Here is a 17120-nt window from a genome sequence, read left to right as displayed (position 1 = left end):
GACAACCTCTAACATCCCCACTGATCTGAGGGTCTGCTGCATGTGTCCCAGACTGTGGACACTGTAAGGCAATCAAGTTCATGAATGGGGTGAGCATCTGCACCTGGCACTGCTGGGCATTTGAATGGGGTGGGGAAGGAAGGCACGGTTGGAGGCAGGAAGCAGAATTTCTTTACAAAAAATGAAAATGAGACCACAACCAAGGTAAGTTTCTGAATGGCCCATTTGTTAGCTAAGCAAGGAAAACTAGTTACCAGTGGTGAGTTAATTAAATTATATTTGATTGCAGCAGGTGAAGAAATATGTCCAGAGGAAATAAATTTGTTTAACAAGACTAGGCTTTTGGGAAAAAGAGAGGCTACAACATCAATATTCAGCTAAAAACAAGGCAAGTAATTCTGAGTGATTTTCTTTGGTTCTTGAGGAGTTGACAGAATGTTTCTGATGCTGCTCAGTTGCTGTTTATTGAGGAGTAAATGCTGAGTTTGAAGACACTAAAGAATTAGCCTCCGTGAACAGTCTGTGTGGAACAACTGCCTGCATGGATATTTTCAAAGCAGAGAAAGTACTAATTCCCTGAGGTGGAATCTGCAAGCTGTGTTACAATTAATGGTAAAAATACATTTGGAGAAGAAAAGGGCTGAGTTGGAAAATTTTTCAAGCTCATGAAAATGTGTCATTAAAGTCTATGATTCATTATTGTGTTAGTCACCAGCAGATACTTTTCTTTTTTTCTTTTTTTTTAACATTTTTTATTGATTTATAATCATTTTACAATGTAATTGTGTCAAATTCCAGTGTTCAGCACAATTTTTCAGTCATTCATGGACATATACACACTCATTGTCACATTTTTTTCTCTGTGATTTATCGTAACATTTTGTGTATGTTTCCCTGTGCTATACAGTGTAATCTTGTTTATCTATTCTACAATTTTGAAATCCCAGTCATACTTTGAAGGAAACGTTTGGATCATGTTATTGAACCAGTGGTGTCAGTGGTGAACTTAATTTGCTCTCATGAACTTAACCATCCTCACTTCCGTGGTTTTTGGGTCAGAAATAGAAGCTGCTGTCCTCACTTGCCTGCACACAACAGTTCGATGGCTGAACAGTGGCCATGTTTCACTGTGAAGTCTTGAGATCAAGGCTGAGATTGAAATGTTTATTGAAGGAGAAGAATCATCCTCGTCCACTGGTTTTGAACACAGATGGCCTTGGAAATTAGCTTTTGTGGCAGACTCGGTAATTGAATCCTAACGAATTCAACCTAAAGTTACAAGGAAAACAGCGCTTAGAGGTGAAACTTACACTGTGGTAAAATTATTTCAAAGACAGCTAACACTGTTTGAATCACAAGTCATGTCAAACTGTTCTACAGGCTTCCTGTGCTATACAAGGTTAAAATAAGAAGTGGGGTCTTCATTGCCACACAAATTTGTAGCAGATGTATATTCTGAGCTCAAATTACAGTTCCAGCAGTGTTTTTTTTTTTTTTTTTGGACCTCAATGCAAGTGTAGCGGAAATTTCTTTTTCAAAATTCATGCAGTTGAAGAGCTTTTTCCTAAACCTTCAGTTGGAAGGAATTACTCTTTAATGTAATGCTCTGTTTTAAGGAAAATACCAAGACATAAATCTAGTAGAAGCCTATTAGTAACTTCCAAGTGATGAATTTCCTTAATTAAAATCATAATTATGGATTGATGTCACTATTTGGCAATATCTGTCTGTGTGAAAAGGCATTTCTAATGATGGAAGAATCTCATTACACAGCAGCATCAGCAGATGGACATTTGCAATGGATTTTGAAGATAAGGGAGCAGTAATTTTGAACCTCAATTAAATGAAATGTTACTCCTTAAAAAGGAATTACATTTTTCTCATTGTTAGACCTGTATTGCAAAAATTGTATTCAATTATTATGTTTATGTTTTGAGTTTTATCAATAAAAAATTGTGGCAATTTGTTTTCTCTCTTGTCATATGTAAGCACCTATGTAATATCTTTGGGCACAAATGCCTAAAATATTTATTACCTCACCATTTATAGAAAAAGTTTGGCTACCTGTGATTTAATCTATACTAGAAATGTCCAGTTCTCTGCCCCCCGCCAAGCAAAACAAAACAAAACAAAAAAGCAGCACACAGAGAGAACAGCCAGGAGATGCCATTTTCTTACTAGTTTGTTTTTGTCAGAAAATATGTCTTGAATCTCAAGTAAATCCCCAGTTCTGCAGTTTAGCTGATTTTTTTTGTGTGTGTGTGTGTTGTCATCTCATCAGTGAGGAGCGAGGTCATCAGGTTGAGGTGGAAATCAGTTTTAATTTGCTCTGAGTCAGTTCTGTGCAGTAGAATAAGGAAGCCCTTTATTTGCCATAAAGAAACCCAAGGGTTTAGTGGCCTGAATTGGCTAAGCTGGTTTTTCCTTTATGGGAACTGTCTCCCTCTGAAGCAGGCAGATGCCTCTGGGGATGGGAAGGGCGGAGGGGGAGGAAATCCTCTGGGGTGCTGGAAGAGGTTGTGGGAGGGAGGGAGTTCGGAGGCCTTTGGGCATGCCTGGGATGGTGGGAGAGAACCGGGGAGCCCAGGAGCCAGGAGGGAGCACCGGGCTCCCGGCAGGGACCAGGCGTGGCGGAGAGCCCAGCTCAGCCCTCTGCCTGGGTCAGAGCTGGTGTTTCTCCCCCTGTGTCCCCCTCAGACAGCCTCTCTCTGCTCCTTGCATGTTTGTGTTCGACAAGGGGGGCAGTAACCCTGTTTTACAGGTGAGGGAAGTGAGGCTGAGAGAAGCTAAGAAACTAACCAGCAGCGTAACTGGCGCAGTCAGTGTCAGGCGGAGCCAGGACTCAGACCCAGGACTCTGCCCCCAAGTCCAGCCCCGGTGCCCCTGACTAGTGCTGTGCCGGAGCCCTCGTCGGCTGGTCGGTCGGAGGACGTTCCCATTCAGACGCTACTGAGCTGCAGGCCCACCACTAGGTCTGCTCATTGGTCTCACGAGGCCCCATCTTTCCCAGTGCGGATTGGCATATATTAAGGCAGTAACCTCTTAAGTTCTTTTCTTCCTTTACTCACATCCAAGACAAGAATGCTAGTGTTAGGAGTTTTACAAGCAGAGATGATAAGGTTCTGAAAAGGTAAGTGAGGGACGCTGAAGTCGGATTTTCCCTTTTCATAGTTTTGCTCAGGTCCTCACAGGACTCATGTCACATGAAAACTTGTTCTCCTCCTGCGTCATGGGAGAGATGAATCTGGAATCTTCCAGGTAGTCTGAGCAGTTGGTGCAGGCCCATCCTGTGCCCCTCCCCCTGGTGGTGTCCGTCCTCTGAGTGGCCATCCCCTCTGGTGGGGGAGGCCCTCTGCAGGAGGCAGCCTGCCCCCTACCTGGGTGGTTCCAGCCGTGGGGAATGGCCATCTGCTTGGAGCTACGATCCCCCTGGGAGCTCTGCTCCCTGGCTCCCACTCGGCCTTCTGGAACAATATAAATCAAAGCTCATCAAATTATTCCTCCGTGTGATTTCACAAAACAATTGTCCAAGCTCCCTCTTCCATCTCCTCTTCTCTGTGTCTATCTCTTCTGTTCTTTCAACCTTTTGTCATGTGACGAGGTCTCCAGAACACTCAAGGTCCTGGCTGCCATCTCTGGTTATGCTATAGTTTGTCAGCTCCTCTCATAAAATGTGGCACTCAGAACTGATGGGTTCTCATTCCTTCCTGTGTGTTTATTCAATAGATGTTACATGAGCTTGCTCTGTGCTGAGTCCTGGGCATGTGTCTAGGGAATAACAAGATTCAATTTAGTTCCTGACTTTTGTGGTTTTTGAGTAATTTAATAATCAAATAATCACATACAAAAACAACAAGCTGTGATGCACGCTGTGAATTACAGCACAGGACGCCTGCGGGAGGGTCTTAGCTGCTGGTGTCTCTGGCCTGTGGGCACAGAACGCAGAGCTGGATCGGCCCCAGGGGACATTCAGGATGGCGAGTCCTGAGAGCTCACAGAGGACCTATAGCACACTTAGGACTACTCACTTCCAAAAAATGAGGCATCTCAGGTACCTTCAGATCTGGTCATGTATTCAGACTCATTCTCTCACTTCTGGTGTCTGTCTCCCCTCAGCCCCTTCTCTTCTGAGGAAGACATAGGGAGAGACAGGCCAGAGAAGCACAAAAGGAGTCTCGGGGAAGGCTCTGGAGGAGTTTTGAGACACAGCTCCTAGGCTCGGCCCCTTCTGGGGTATGTTATGTCTGGGTGGCTGTGTTTCACAGATGTCAAGGTCTGCTCCTCAGTAGAGATGGAACCGAAGGGATGTTTTCCTTGGGCCTGGAGCCCCAGTTTGAGCCAAGGCTGGCTTGGTTGTCACAGGCTGGCCGGCTGACTTGAGTCTCAGAGCTCTGGCTGTCCACTGTGGCCGGGAGATGGTGGAGGTCAGTGGCTCCTCCTGTCAGCCTCAGTGTAGCGACAGCCCTGGCACAGACTGCATGGAACACCGTAGTGATATAGGCCCTCCTCTGTGGAAACCTGGTCCCTTCCCCTGGGCTGATAAATAACAACTGATAACAGTATTATTATTACTCTTTTGCTCATGTATCATCCATCTCTCTCTCTCCCCCCTGCCCCCCCCCAACCCTGTATATCTAGGTTTGTCAATGGCTAGAAGTAGGAGGGGGAGGAGAGGTGGAAGTTTGCAGCTGGGGACCCCTTGCTCTGCTATGTGGTCCTGTGCTTACAGGGAGACAGACATTAAAGGCACAGGGAGGGAAATACACCTGGGTCTGCTGACGCAAGCTGGACACTTCAGTGCTGACATCTGAAGGCAGAGCAGAGAATAACGTTTCATCTGTAAAAAGTGTCAGACCCTGGGGTGAAGGCTCAGGGGGATGGAGGGGCGATTTAAGCCCTTTTCTGGTGGACAGAGGATTCTCTTTTGTTGGGGTGGCTTATGCGTTACCCCGTGAGGAGGTAGAGGGATGGGTGATATGATGGAGTCTTATCTTCAGCTCCTCCTGGGCTTTGGATTCTTGCTTTGAAATCCATTTGTCTTCCTAGCCCTGGAGCACCTTGGAGCTGGGGCTGAGCACTAGCCAGCCACTCAAACCTGGGTTCTAGTGCAGAGTCCTCCAAGGATAAACCATGTGCCCTCGGGCTAGTTACTCCTCTCTCTTCCAGCTTCCACTTTTGTTGACTCAGGAGCTAAATAGGGGAAATGTTAGTGTGTTTAGACATCTGGCACTGGTGGCATTTTGGAGGAGTTAAAGCCAGTGCTATCAGAGATCAAAGCCTTGCATACATTGCTCACATGTGTCTCATGTGTGTAAAAGCACTGCCTAGGTTTGGAAGCAAAGTTAGTCAATCTGGTATCAGTCTGAGGGGTTCATCCTGGGAAACAGTCCTACTTTCAAAGTCAGGTTTGTCTAGAAATTTATCCTTGTCCGTGGGCCAAATATTCACATTTGGTCTAATTTTCCTATTCTCACATTTCTACAATCAGTTTCCTTTTTTGGTCCCATACATTGTATTCTATGGTAAATAAAATTCTAGAGGTAAAATGCTCTACCCACCCAATGGCAGCTCTGGGCTGGAGCAGGCCTTCCTGCCCAGATGTAGGTCCCTGCCATGGCGTGGAGGACCTCAGCAGTTCCCAGTAGAAGCTGGGCAGACCTGAGCCAATTCTTATGATATGTACCAACCATTTCAGGGACAAATACAGGAGAGGGGTGGAAAGAGGCACAGGGGGATAGGGGAAGCCACTCACATTCTGCAGAGGCCTTAGACTCCATCCAAGTCAGGCCCTCTTATCCTATAGATACCATAGAATTCCAGGAAGGGGGAAGGACTCTGATAAGCAAGTTGCAAAGTCATGAGGGAAAGGTTCCAGGACACTAGATATCCTGACCTGGGTGCAGACTCCATCTACACTGCACTACAGAGTTCTCCTCCAGGAAGAGTGAGCAGTGGGAGTGCTCCAAGACCTGGTCCACCAGGGCCCTGGTGTGAGGCACAGGAGGAAGGACAGAAGCAGTGAAGCTGGGGTGAATGTGCTAGTGAATAGGGCACGGAGTGACCCCCCCCACCCCTTAGAATCTTGGAGCATCAGGTATTAAGAGTCAAGCTTTTTCTCCCCTGCTGTCCTCTCACATCCTTAGCCAGAGTGGAAGCTGGGAGGACCATTTGAGATGACCCACTCTAGTAGTCAGGGTTTTTCAGAGAAACAGAACCAATAGCAAGTTAATTAATCCATTAATTATAAGGAACACCACAGTGATTATGGAGGCCAGCAAGTGCAAAGTCTGCACTTGGAGACCCAGGAGATCCCATGGTACAGACAAAGCCTGAAGGCATTTCACTGGGGAAATCTCTCTTGCTCAGGGTCGTGGGTCTTTTTGCTCTATTCAGACCTTCAGCAGATTGGATGAGACCTACTCACATTATGGAGGGAAAGATCACTGATTTAAATATTAATCTCATCCCCAAACACCCTCAAGTTGACAAATAATATTTTCCATCATACACACGAATTCCTTTGCTTACCCTTGAGAGGGTGATAGTTTTCCCTGACTTTAATCATTAGAGTAGCACTACTGAGATTTTTTTTGCAACATCTGTATATTATTTATTTAAACCAATGCTAACTACTCACTTATAAAGAGCCTTATAGAAAATAATATTAGAGAAAGGGGATTGTACTGTAACTTTTTCTCTAAAAAACCAAAGAATAAATAAGCATTTCAAATAAGCGCTTATAGCACCTCAACCCACCTCGCATCCTCCTGGGAAACACTTGTCTCCAGGGCTTAGTTGAGGACAAAGGAGCCCGAGCCTCCGCCTGACAGGCAGGGGGCGCACTTGACCGGCGTCCTGGAGGCCCGGGCTTTGATCCCATCCGGGGATGCTCGCCCCCCAAGCACCGTGCCTCAGCCTCCCCGAGGGGCGTCGCGAGAGCTCCCAGACCCCGGCGCCGTGAGAGGCCCAGGCCTGAGCCCTGCGGAGCCAAGGCCCCTCCATCAAGGGCCCCGAGGCCCGTCGGGGAGGTAAGGCCCGGACTACGCGCCGCGTCCTCCCGGAACGCAGAGGCCCCTCGGAGCAGTGGCCGCCGCGCCGGAGGTGGGGGCGTGCGGGGCGGGCAGCCCTTCGGCCTCCTGCGTGGCCCCTCGCCTCCTGGAGAAGTGCGGGTTGGGGTGGTGCGTTTGGAAACAGCGACAGGCGCTGCCTCGGGCAAGTGCCCTTGAGGCGCCGGTGCGCACAGCGTCCCCTGGCGCCCAGGGAAGTGGAGAGAGCCACTTCCGGGAAGAGACGCTGCACTTCCGGGAAGAGGGGCGGGGCGCAGCCGGTTCAGCGGAGAAAGGCTGTTGGGGGCGTCGGAGGCCTGGAAAGAGTCCGTGGCGCACAGCTCACGCGGGCTGCTGGGGCGCATCCTCCTTCTGAGGTGACCACAGTGAAGCGGGGCGGCCTGTGGGATCCAGAGCCCAGGACTGAGGTGGCGCCCGACTGAGTTGAGGGGAGGGCTGCTGGGCCCTCACACCTGCCCCTCAGGTGCGCTGGGGCTCCCCTGGCACCGGGTGCACACCCTGGCTCGAGTTTTCCTATCAGTATTTTACTTTAAATGGGGTCGCTGCTTTACTTAAAACATTCACTTTAAAAGGCAGCTATTCATCTCTAAAATGGTAATGGTGGTAGGTTCACCAAGGGATTGATGCACATATTAAATAAAACGAGAGAGTGCTTGGAACTGTGCCTGAGAGATGAGGGCTCGGTACGTGCCACTCACTGTTCTTAAAGTAGTGGAAGTAAGTTCTGGGAAACGCTGGGACATGTGGTCCTTCAGAGGAGGTTTTAACTCTCTCTTCCGGGAACTTTTGGAAGCTCCTGATTTGTGGTCTAGGTTTCTGTTTTTTGTGTGTAGCCTGAGTACCCTCACTGGCTGAGGGGAGAGTTTCCCTCAGTTCTCTTCAGGAAATTCCTGTCAGATGAGTTGCCAGCAGGTGGCCCCAGAGCACGTGGGATGTGTTAGCCTTTTTGCGTCCCCTAATTTCATAACGGCTTATTGTATACCTACCCTACATGACGGTACAGGGTATCACCACGTTTTAGCAATTCTTGAGGGTGTAGGCAGGAGACCTGGGATGCAGGGAGAATATGATTGATTTGTTACTGTAGTTTTTTTCTTTCACAAGATTGTGGCTGTTATTTGATTCATTCATATATTTATTCTTCAAATATTTGATGGATGCCTACTCTGCTCCAGATGCCATCAGAGACTTGGTATACATCAGTGAACTAGAACAAAGATCCTGGCTGTCCTGGAGCTTACATTCTAGCAGGCAGCAATAAAGATAATAGGTGAATTTTATAGTGTGTTAGAAGTGTTATGAAAAAGAAAAATACAAGCCAGAGAGTTAGGTGGGGGTGGGTGGGGTTGTTGGATTGAGCAGATTACTGTATTGAATAGGGTGGCTAGGATAGGGCTCATCAGGGAGGCAGGATTTGAGCAAAGATTCAAAAAGAAATGCAGTTAGCCAAGCAGAGATCCGGGTGAAAAGTGTTGTAGATACTACGAAACATTTGGAGCAGTTGCAGTTACCCTTTTATAGATGAGATAATTGAGGCTCCGAGAAGTGAAATGACTTGTCTAAGGTCGACAGGAGTTTGCTGCAAAGTTGGTGTACTTTCCCCTCCTTATTTCTAGCTGCATCTCCCTTCACCAGATCACACTACCCTCAGTGTTTGCCAGGGTGATGGAGGCTTCTTGTAAAGATGCCACAATACTTTGCTTGCTTAAGTGATGACTCAAGTTGTCTTGGCATATTTACTTTCATTGGGCAATAGCAAACTCTGTTTGATGTTTCTTTCTTATGTAATCACTAAATATGTATCTGCTGAGTGCTGTGGAGGAGAGAATTGAGGCATGGCCCCTACACCTAAGGGACTAATAATCTGTCCATAAGCGTTTTAGGCTTTCATTTCCTCTGTTTCGTCTCCTTTCTCTGCTTCCCCCAAACAAGTCCATTGATGATCTCCATCTACAGCTTAACCTTCGAACTGAGTCAGATTCTCAAACTTAGTCACCCAATCTTGGTGTCTAGGTTCCTGAACTCTCCCCCAGATTCCTTTTGTTGCCAGTTGATACGTGGTGCCCGGTTATCCCTCAGTCCCGGGTCTGCACTCCCGCTACCTGTGTTGGACGAGTGTGAGACCAGGCTTACGCCTGTTCTCCACTCCTAGGCTTTGATTACATGTCTCACCTGGATCCTTAGTTACCCTCCAGAACTGTCTCCTTGCCACGTTTGTTTACAGCTGTAGAGATCTGTCCACTTGCTTGGAGGCTCTGTGTCTTCCTATTTGGAAATTGTGCTTCTTGGATACTGATTTGTGACTTGGACACTGTTCTTGGTCCCTCGAGTTGCCTTCCTGAGCCTGCGTCAGTTCTCTCAGCCTCTGGCCCTGAGAACGCTGGACATGTACTGAATCCCCTTCCCTTTCTGCCCACAGTTGCGTGAGGAGATTGTGGTACCCTGTGTAAAAATTCCTTGATGATGGCACTTGTGAAACAGCAGTGAAGGACAGAAGGCTGCATTTTCAGGTAGTTAATGTCTGAGAACTAGTAGTTTAGAGGAGAGGGGAGCTTGGAAAGCCTGTAGTGGACAAAAATGAGTAATCCTGGTCTTGATCTACCTCTTCCCACCACTTCTTCTAAACACACCCTCTCCATTCCATTTAGGCTAATCTCATGTTCACCCCCACCCTGTTTTCTCCCCACATCTATTCTACCTAGAGGGAGATACCAGGTCCAGATGAGATTATTTTGGGTAGAATGTACACATAATTCCTCTCTAAGTGTGGACATCCTAGAGCTGAGGGGACACGTGCCTCTCTTGGTGTCACCAACGTGACTGCAGGCCTTGGAGGGAGGCCCTTCAGTGCCGTGGAGGAGAAAACGGGGTTTGGCATGTCTTGGCATGAGTGAGGGGGCTGAGTGTCTCTTAGCCCAAAACGTCTGAAAGTTCCAGTTGCTCCTGTTCCCTTCCAGGATACTGGCCCTCTCTTCCTCTTTACCATTCTGATCTCGTCACTTCTCTATTCTGTCTCTAAAGATTTAAGTCTTAGGATATGGTTTTACCTTGTCCATGTGGGTCCATCTGGACTGTCAACCTCAGATCTCTTCATATGTGGGCCCCTCTCTCCATTCATCCCCTGACACATTCCCAGAGCTGTTTCCAGAGCCAACACCAAATCCTGAACTGGAATTCTCTCTTGACAATGATCTCAGATGCCTCTATGTGCTCCCTCAGGTCATTTCACACATTTGGTGCCAACTTGATTTCCCAAGACTGCTTATTTTGCTGCCTGGCCGGCTTTGCTTTGCAATAATCTCTTTCATCATTCCCTTCCCCTTGGTGTGTCTGGCAGCTTGACTTCCAGTGTAAGGAGTCCTCAGTTCTCCTTCTGTTTGTTGGCAACATCTACCACTCCTCTCTGATTGAACCCATAGTTCTGGGTTATTGGATTAGAAAGTTAGAGTTTGGTAGGATTTTTGAGGTGACTATCTCCTCACCTTAGCTGAAAGCAGACTTTTCCTGAGTGACACGACTTTTCAGCAGTTCCAGTGCAGGGAACTCATTCTCCCTCGTGGGGTTGTGGCTGGAGATGGGCTGAGCTTGCCTTTGCTCACCACCTTGGCTCCTTTCAACGACCATTCTTCCACTGATGCACACACACTCTACCCTCTTTCCAACCTGATTGTTCCCTCAACCGATCTCCTTGCCCTATAACCATATTTAATGAGGACCTTGGCTCCTGTCTCTTTCCACCCTGGCTTTTGCCATCATTCTGGGAAACTTCAACCAGCATCTTGGTGATGCATCTGGAGCCTTCATTCTTATAGTCCATTGATTTCCACCTCCACCTCCCCTTTAGCCAGCCATTCATGGCTGCACCCTGAGCCTTGTCATCATCTGGAACTGCTCCACCTCTGAATCCAGGACTCCTGAAGTTCTGCTTTCTGATCACACAGCATAGCCTTCTAAGTCTTCTATTCCCAGTTTCCTGCTAAACTTAATCTTAAAAAATAAACATTGTTTTTACTTTGAGTAATTGCATGCCTGTCATCCAGAATTGATAGTAATAAGTATTTTGTCATTTTTGCTTCACGTCTTAATAAAAGGAATAAAACCTTACAGGTACATTTAAGTCTGCTGTGGTCTTCCCTCAAGTTCTGATCTCATCCTCTCCGCAGAAGCAACCACCGACACAAATTTGGTGTGTGTGTCTGTGTATAAAATGTAACGATTTTGGGGCTTTAAAATCTGCATAGTGTACTGCACCTGATCTACAGCTTGATTCACTCATTGCTATGTTTAAAAAATCAATACATACGTGATAAGTAGTCCATTCCTTTTAAATGCTCCATAACATTCCAGTAGAAGTGTGTAGTGCAGTTTGTTTTTCCGTTTCCACATTCATCATTACAAACTGCTTAATGGAAGTCCCTTCCAAGTGTCCTCCCACGCAGAGTAGTCCGTGCTGTGCTGTGGAACAGGCAGGGGCACAGCTAGCTCTGGCGCCTCTGTGTGAGGTAGGGAGGCTTCCTCCTTGCGTGGGCCTGTCCTCTGGACACAGAGCTTGGCGAGGGAAGGGCGCCTGGGGGAAGAAACAAGTACTCAGGTGGACGTAGCTTTGTGCTGGCGATGGGTGGGTTCTTAAGTGGAGGTGGATTGGATTTCTTGGACTTGCTCCCTGTGGGCACCTCTGGGCAGTGGGCAGATTTCACAGCTATAAGTGGTGTCTTGCGTTAAGAAGAAAAACTTTATGGAGTCACACTGCTGGGGTTCAAATGTTAGCTCTTGGGATGACAGGAACTTACTGCATGGCTGTGCCTCTCTCCTTGTCAGTAAAGTGGGAGCGTGGCGTTCTCTCTCTCATGGAGTAACTGAGAGGGCAATGTGTGGAAGTGTTTGATACATAGTAAGTTTTACATAAGCGTTAGATCTTATTATCATACATGTACATCTTTTGAGGTAGTTGACTAGGAGTGGGACTGCTGGTTGGAGGGTGTGCATTTCAGCCTGTCGGGTTCCCTTTTGCCTTTTTTCATATCTATCCTGAATTCCATCATCACGCTTTTGAAAGATGGGCCTCAGTCATGTTATAATGCCTCATGATCGTTGTCAGAAGTTGGTACGCGTCTCAAAGAGGAGCAAACCAGGTCACCCAGATGGCTCCCCAAAGTGGATAGAAGAAAAGGGTTGATTGAGGGTGCAATCAGATGAGCTCCTCCTGCTGGGCCCGATGACTCCTCATGTTGACAGGGCCTCCACCTCCACTGAGACTCATCACAGATAATGACTGTGAGTGGGCTGAGCCTGTTTTTCCCTCTCATTTCCTAATTCACCCTGTCCTCCCCATCGTGTCCCCCATGCGTACACTCCTTCAACCCGCAATCTGGTACAATAGTTACAGCTACTTGTTTCCTGTTACTTGCTTTTCTCTCACTGCTAATTCCCCTACATTATGCTTCTCATTTTCCTTAGTTCTGTTGCCAAGAAATGTCCCTGTATCCTTCACTCTTCCTTGGAAAACTCCCTGCAACCCCATGTTGTACCAGACACCTGGTTTTCCACGACAGATCCAGCCGCTCCTGGTGAAGTCAGTATGGGCTAGTGGATTGGGAACGAGTTATGCAGTCAGCCCCATCTGACCTCCATCAGGGGCAAGCTGTGTGCCCTGGACTCATGGCTTACCTTCAAAAAACCTCAGTTTCCACACTGAAAAGTTTAAGGATCACTGCTTGAAAGAGTTGTGAGGTTAAAATGGGATAAGTGACCTAGAACTGATACATAGGTCCTAGTATATTCCATGTTTTCCGTATTTTTACCTGAAAAGCTGCTGCTGCGGCTAGCAAGGCTCGTCTTTACTATAGTAATGGAGTTAGAGGGAAACTTGATTGCAAATTATCCCTCCCTTCGTACACATCGCTTTGGGCCTAGGAAAGTTCCTCTTAGAGTGTCTGCCTCTTCCTCCCATACCTGCAACCCTCATTAGGGTCATTCAGTGTCTGTGGACTCGCCACTTGTCCTCGCACCTGCCCTGCCAGTTCCAAACCTGCGATTAACCTCACTTGTGTTTGTTTCCACCTTATCTAAGATCCTAATCCTGTCTGAAGTCTTTTCTCATTCCTAGCTGAATCCTTTCTCAGACCCCTCAACAGGTACTTCACACCTTTCCCATTCCTTTCAAGTCTCCCTCCCTCCCCATCTTCGTTTTAGCAGATCACTTTACCTCCTTCTTTGTAAGATGGTGGAGTATCTAAAAAAGGATTAGGAGTCCAGACTTGAGAAGAATGTTTCTTTGAGTAAATGACACGACAGACATTTAGACGAAAAAAAGTTAAGAGGTTACCAAAGTTGCAGTTAGTAGAGCTGTGGATCAAAGAGCAATTTCCCTGTGGGATTGATTATCTCAGTTGTAGATGTCAGCATTGCAAAAGTCAGGGAGAAGCATTTTCACGTTGGGATTTGGCAATTTACAGGAAGGGGCTCAAGGCTTCATTAATTGGAGGAGACTGTTTCTAGGTAGAATCTTCTGTATTTTCAGCTTGTCTCAGCGTGTAAAGATTTTTTTTCCCATCTCCAACTGTGGGATCTAATGTGCTTAGTCATAACAGTGGCTGGGCAAGGGGTCCAGTTTGCTTCGTCATAGGGGCCAACAGATGTGAATTCTCTTAACTTCCATTCTTCTCAGAAGAGTTCATTGGATCACAATGGATGCAGGTTGCTGGGCCCCATCTCCTAGAAATTCTGAGAATCGAGACTCAGTGGGTCTGGGATGGAGCCCAGAAATTTGCTTTTTATTTCTGTTTTTATTTTTATTCTTGCCTTTGAGTACTTATTAACTTTGTTTCTGGTTTTTTTTTCTTGAAGTATAGTTGACTTACAGTATTGTGTTAGTTTCTGGTGTACAGCAGATTGATTCAGTTATACATATTCTTTTTTCATATTCTTTTTCATTACAGGTTATTACAAGATATTGAATATAGTTCCATATGCTGTACAGTAGGACCTTGTTGTTCATCTATTTAATACATAGTAGTTTGTATCTGCTAATCTCAAACTCCTAATTTATCCCTCCCCTACCTTTCCCCTTTGGTAACCGTAAGTTTGTTTCTATGTCTGTGAGCCTGTTTCTGTTTTGTTCTTTTGTTTTGTTTGTGTTTTGTTCTTTTGATGGTGGTACTGGGAATTGAACACCAGGACCTTGCGCATGCTAAGCATGCTCTCTACCACTGAGCTATACCCTCCCCCTTCCATTTGTATCCTTTTTTAGATTCCACGTATAAGTGATATCATATGATATTTGTCATTCTCTGTCTGACTTACTTCCTTAATATGCTTATCTTTAGGTCTGTCCATGTTGCTGCAAATGGCATTATCTCATTCTTTTTTATGGCAGAGTAGTATTCCATTGTGTATATAGACCACATCTTCTTTATCCATTCATCTGTTGATGGACACTTAGGTTGCTTCCGTATCTTGACTGTTGTCAGTAGTGCTGCTAGTGAACATTTTTGAATTAGAGGTTTTCTTCCAATATATGCCAAGGAGTGGGATTACTGGATCATATGGTAACTCTATTTTTAGTTTTTAAGGAACCTCCATACTGTTCTCCATAGTGGCTGCACCAAACTACATTCCCACCAAAATTGTAGGGTTCCCTCTCCACACCCTGTCCAGCATTTACCGTTTGTGGACTTTTTAATACTGGCCATTTGGACCCATGTGAGGTGATACCTCATTTTAGTTTTGATTTGCTTTTCTCTGATAATTAGCAGTATTGAGCTTTTTCATTTGCCTGTTTGCCATTTGTACGTATCAGCACATCAGTGCCTGATGAGATTCATCATCTGAATCACATAACTGTCTGGTTCAGTCATGAAACTCACCAGGGAGCTTCTGAAATTTTGGCTTTGTATAATTTTCCCAAAAGGAAAAAGCATTCACTAGCCAGATTAATATAAACACCTAGTGTTTCTGACAGAGTATTTCTTACTGTAAATTAATAAGCTAGCATTCTAGTTTTCGTACATTCATAGTCCCTGGTTAGTTTAGTTACAAAGAAACAGCTTTCCTGAGTCTAATCAACTCTGGGACACTGACATCAGTGCATATCTGAGTCCACATAGAGGACCAAACCCTGGCCCTTTTTTCAAGACAACATCTCAACCTTACTCTTTGCCTTTTCTAAATTTTAAGAGTTTGGGAACAAGAAAATTATTCCAGTAAGAAAAAACAAAGAAATTTCAAATAAATGCTATTTGTATAGCTAAGCCAAATTTTTCATAGTGTTCTTCTTCTCCCTGTTATGACATCAGACTCTAAGAACCACAGTGTTTCACCTAAAAAAAGAGAACAGAAAGGGATAGACTAACTGTTTGGGGCAGGATAGTGTCTCAGTAACTTGTCCAGGACCTGGATCCCATTGCTGAAATTAAACAAAGTCAGTCTTTTTCTGTGCACTCAGATGTGATCAAGCTCTGGGAGACAGACTCATAGTAAGCAAAGTTTTCAGGGTCCAGTTTATTAACGAAAGTAGATATGCATCGAGAACAGGAACCGGTTATCTAGCATGTTGAGGGTATAGACAGGCTCTGACTTAACGCTTTGGCTTGCACTTTTTGGACTTGATGATGGTGCAAAAGTGATGCACATCAGGAAACTGTGCTTTGAATTTAGATCTTTTCCTAGGCTGGCAGTATGCAGTACAATACTTTCCCTTGATGCTGGCCAGTGGCAGTGAGCCACAGCAACCAGTCAGCTATGCAGTCACGGGGGTAAACCACTGATACACTTAAACCACTCTGTTTTTCGCTTTCAGTACAATATTCAATATATTACATGAGATATACTACAATTTATTATAAAATAGGCTTTGTTTTAGATGATATTGCCCAACTAAAGACTAATATAAGTGTTCTGACCATGTTTAAAGTAGGCTAGGCTAAGCTGTGATGTTTGGTAGGTTAGGTATATTAAACGCATTTTCAATTTAACATATTTTAACCTTACAATGGTTTTACTGGAACGTAACCCTCATTGTAAGTTGAGGAAGATCTGTATTCTTTGTAGGGGCAGGAAACTTTTCCTTTCTTTCCTTCTGGGTGCTTTGGCTAGCCTAATAAGTAAATTGATATAAGACAGATTAACTTGAGAAAAATTCAACTTCATACGTGTAAGAGTTCCAAAAAAACTGAGACTCAAAGGCAGTCAGGCAGGTAAGGCTTATATACCATTTTGAGCTAAGGAAAAGTGGGTAGGGGACTTCAGAGGGGAGGAAGACAATTCACAGGAAGATGAGAAGAGCAAACAATTGGTAAACACGTGTGTGCCATGCCATGTAGTCATGTCTTTCTGATATAAAAAGTTATCTCCGTTAATAGTTCTGATCCTGGTACAGGCCTCCACTCTAAACTCCTTTAGACAGTTGAGGGAGAGGCAAAACGAGAAAACAAAAAACATCCCCAAAACAAAACTCTTCTTCAGTCTGTTAGGCCTTGATTGCCTTCAGCTCAAAATAATACAAATGCCAAATTTTGAGGTGTTGTATTCTGCCTGCCCCACGACTATCTCATTAATGTTAACTGCTGTATAGCATTCTAGTATACAGATACGTCACAATGTACTTATCCATTCTTCTGTTGAACTTTTAAGTTATTTGTGACATTTTCTGACTCTTGTGTTGGCTGCCAGGTTGCTTCTTAGCTGTTACCAACTTAGACCCTCGTTGCTTTATATCCTTCCCAACACTAGGTATTGCCAGAATTTTGTTTTTTTCTAACCCGATGGGTTTGTAATGGTATTTCATTGTATTTTAATTTTATGTTTCCCTGAGCATTGTTCTAAAAATGGACTAGGCTGTTCAGATTTCTGTTTTGGTGAGCTTTCTTTCCATAAGTTTGGTGTTTTTTTCCTAGTTTAATATTTATAAGTTCTTTGTATATTCTGGCTATTAATTATTTGTTGTTTATAGGCCTTGCAGAAGTTTTATCCTTCTCTGTAGCTGGCCTTTTTTTACTTTTGTGAGTGTTTTTTGATTTATAGGCATTTATAATTTAAATAGGTCTGTTCTGGATG

General features: G+C 45.2%; 2 long non-coding RNA genes across 2 annotated transcripts in view; one reads left to right on the top strand and one right to left on the bottom strand.

Annotated features, from left to right (window-relative positions):
• Positions 1-722: 722 nt before the first annotated feature.
• LOC107034814 (uncharacterized) lies at positions 723-7509 on the bottom strand. The gene is made up of 2 exons (XR_012062848.1): positions 6757-7509; positions 723-3768 (listed from the first exon to the last, which is right to left on the bottom strand). It is a non-coding gene; the product is annotated as an uncharacterized lncRNA (long non-coding RNA).
• Positions 6900-17120, top strand: part of LOC140688105 (uncharacterized) — a 147257-nt gene continuing 137036 nt past the window's right edge. Inside the window, exon 1 of the long non-coding RNA XR_012062852.1 lies at positions 6900-7028. This is a non-coding gene — a long non-coding RNA (uncharacterized lncRNA). The remainder of the gene's footprint in view (positions 7029-17120) is intronic.

This window comes from Vicugna pacos, chromosome 21, assembly GCF_048564905.1.
Source record: "Vicugna pacos chromosome 21, VicPac4, whole genome shotgun sequence".
NCBI classification, from domain to species: Eukaryota; Metazoa; Chordata; class Mammalia; order Artiodactyla; family Camelidae; genus Vicugna; species Vicugna pacos.
The sequence above is the reverse complement of the archived record's forward strand: the minus strand, read 5'-3'. Positions and strand labels throughout refer to the sequence as shown.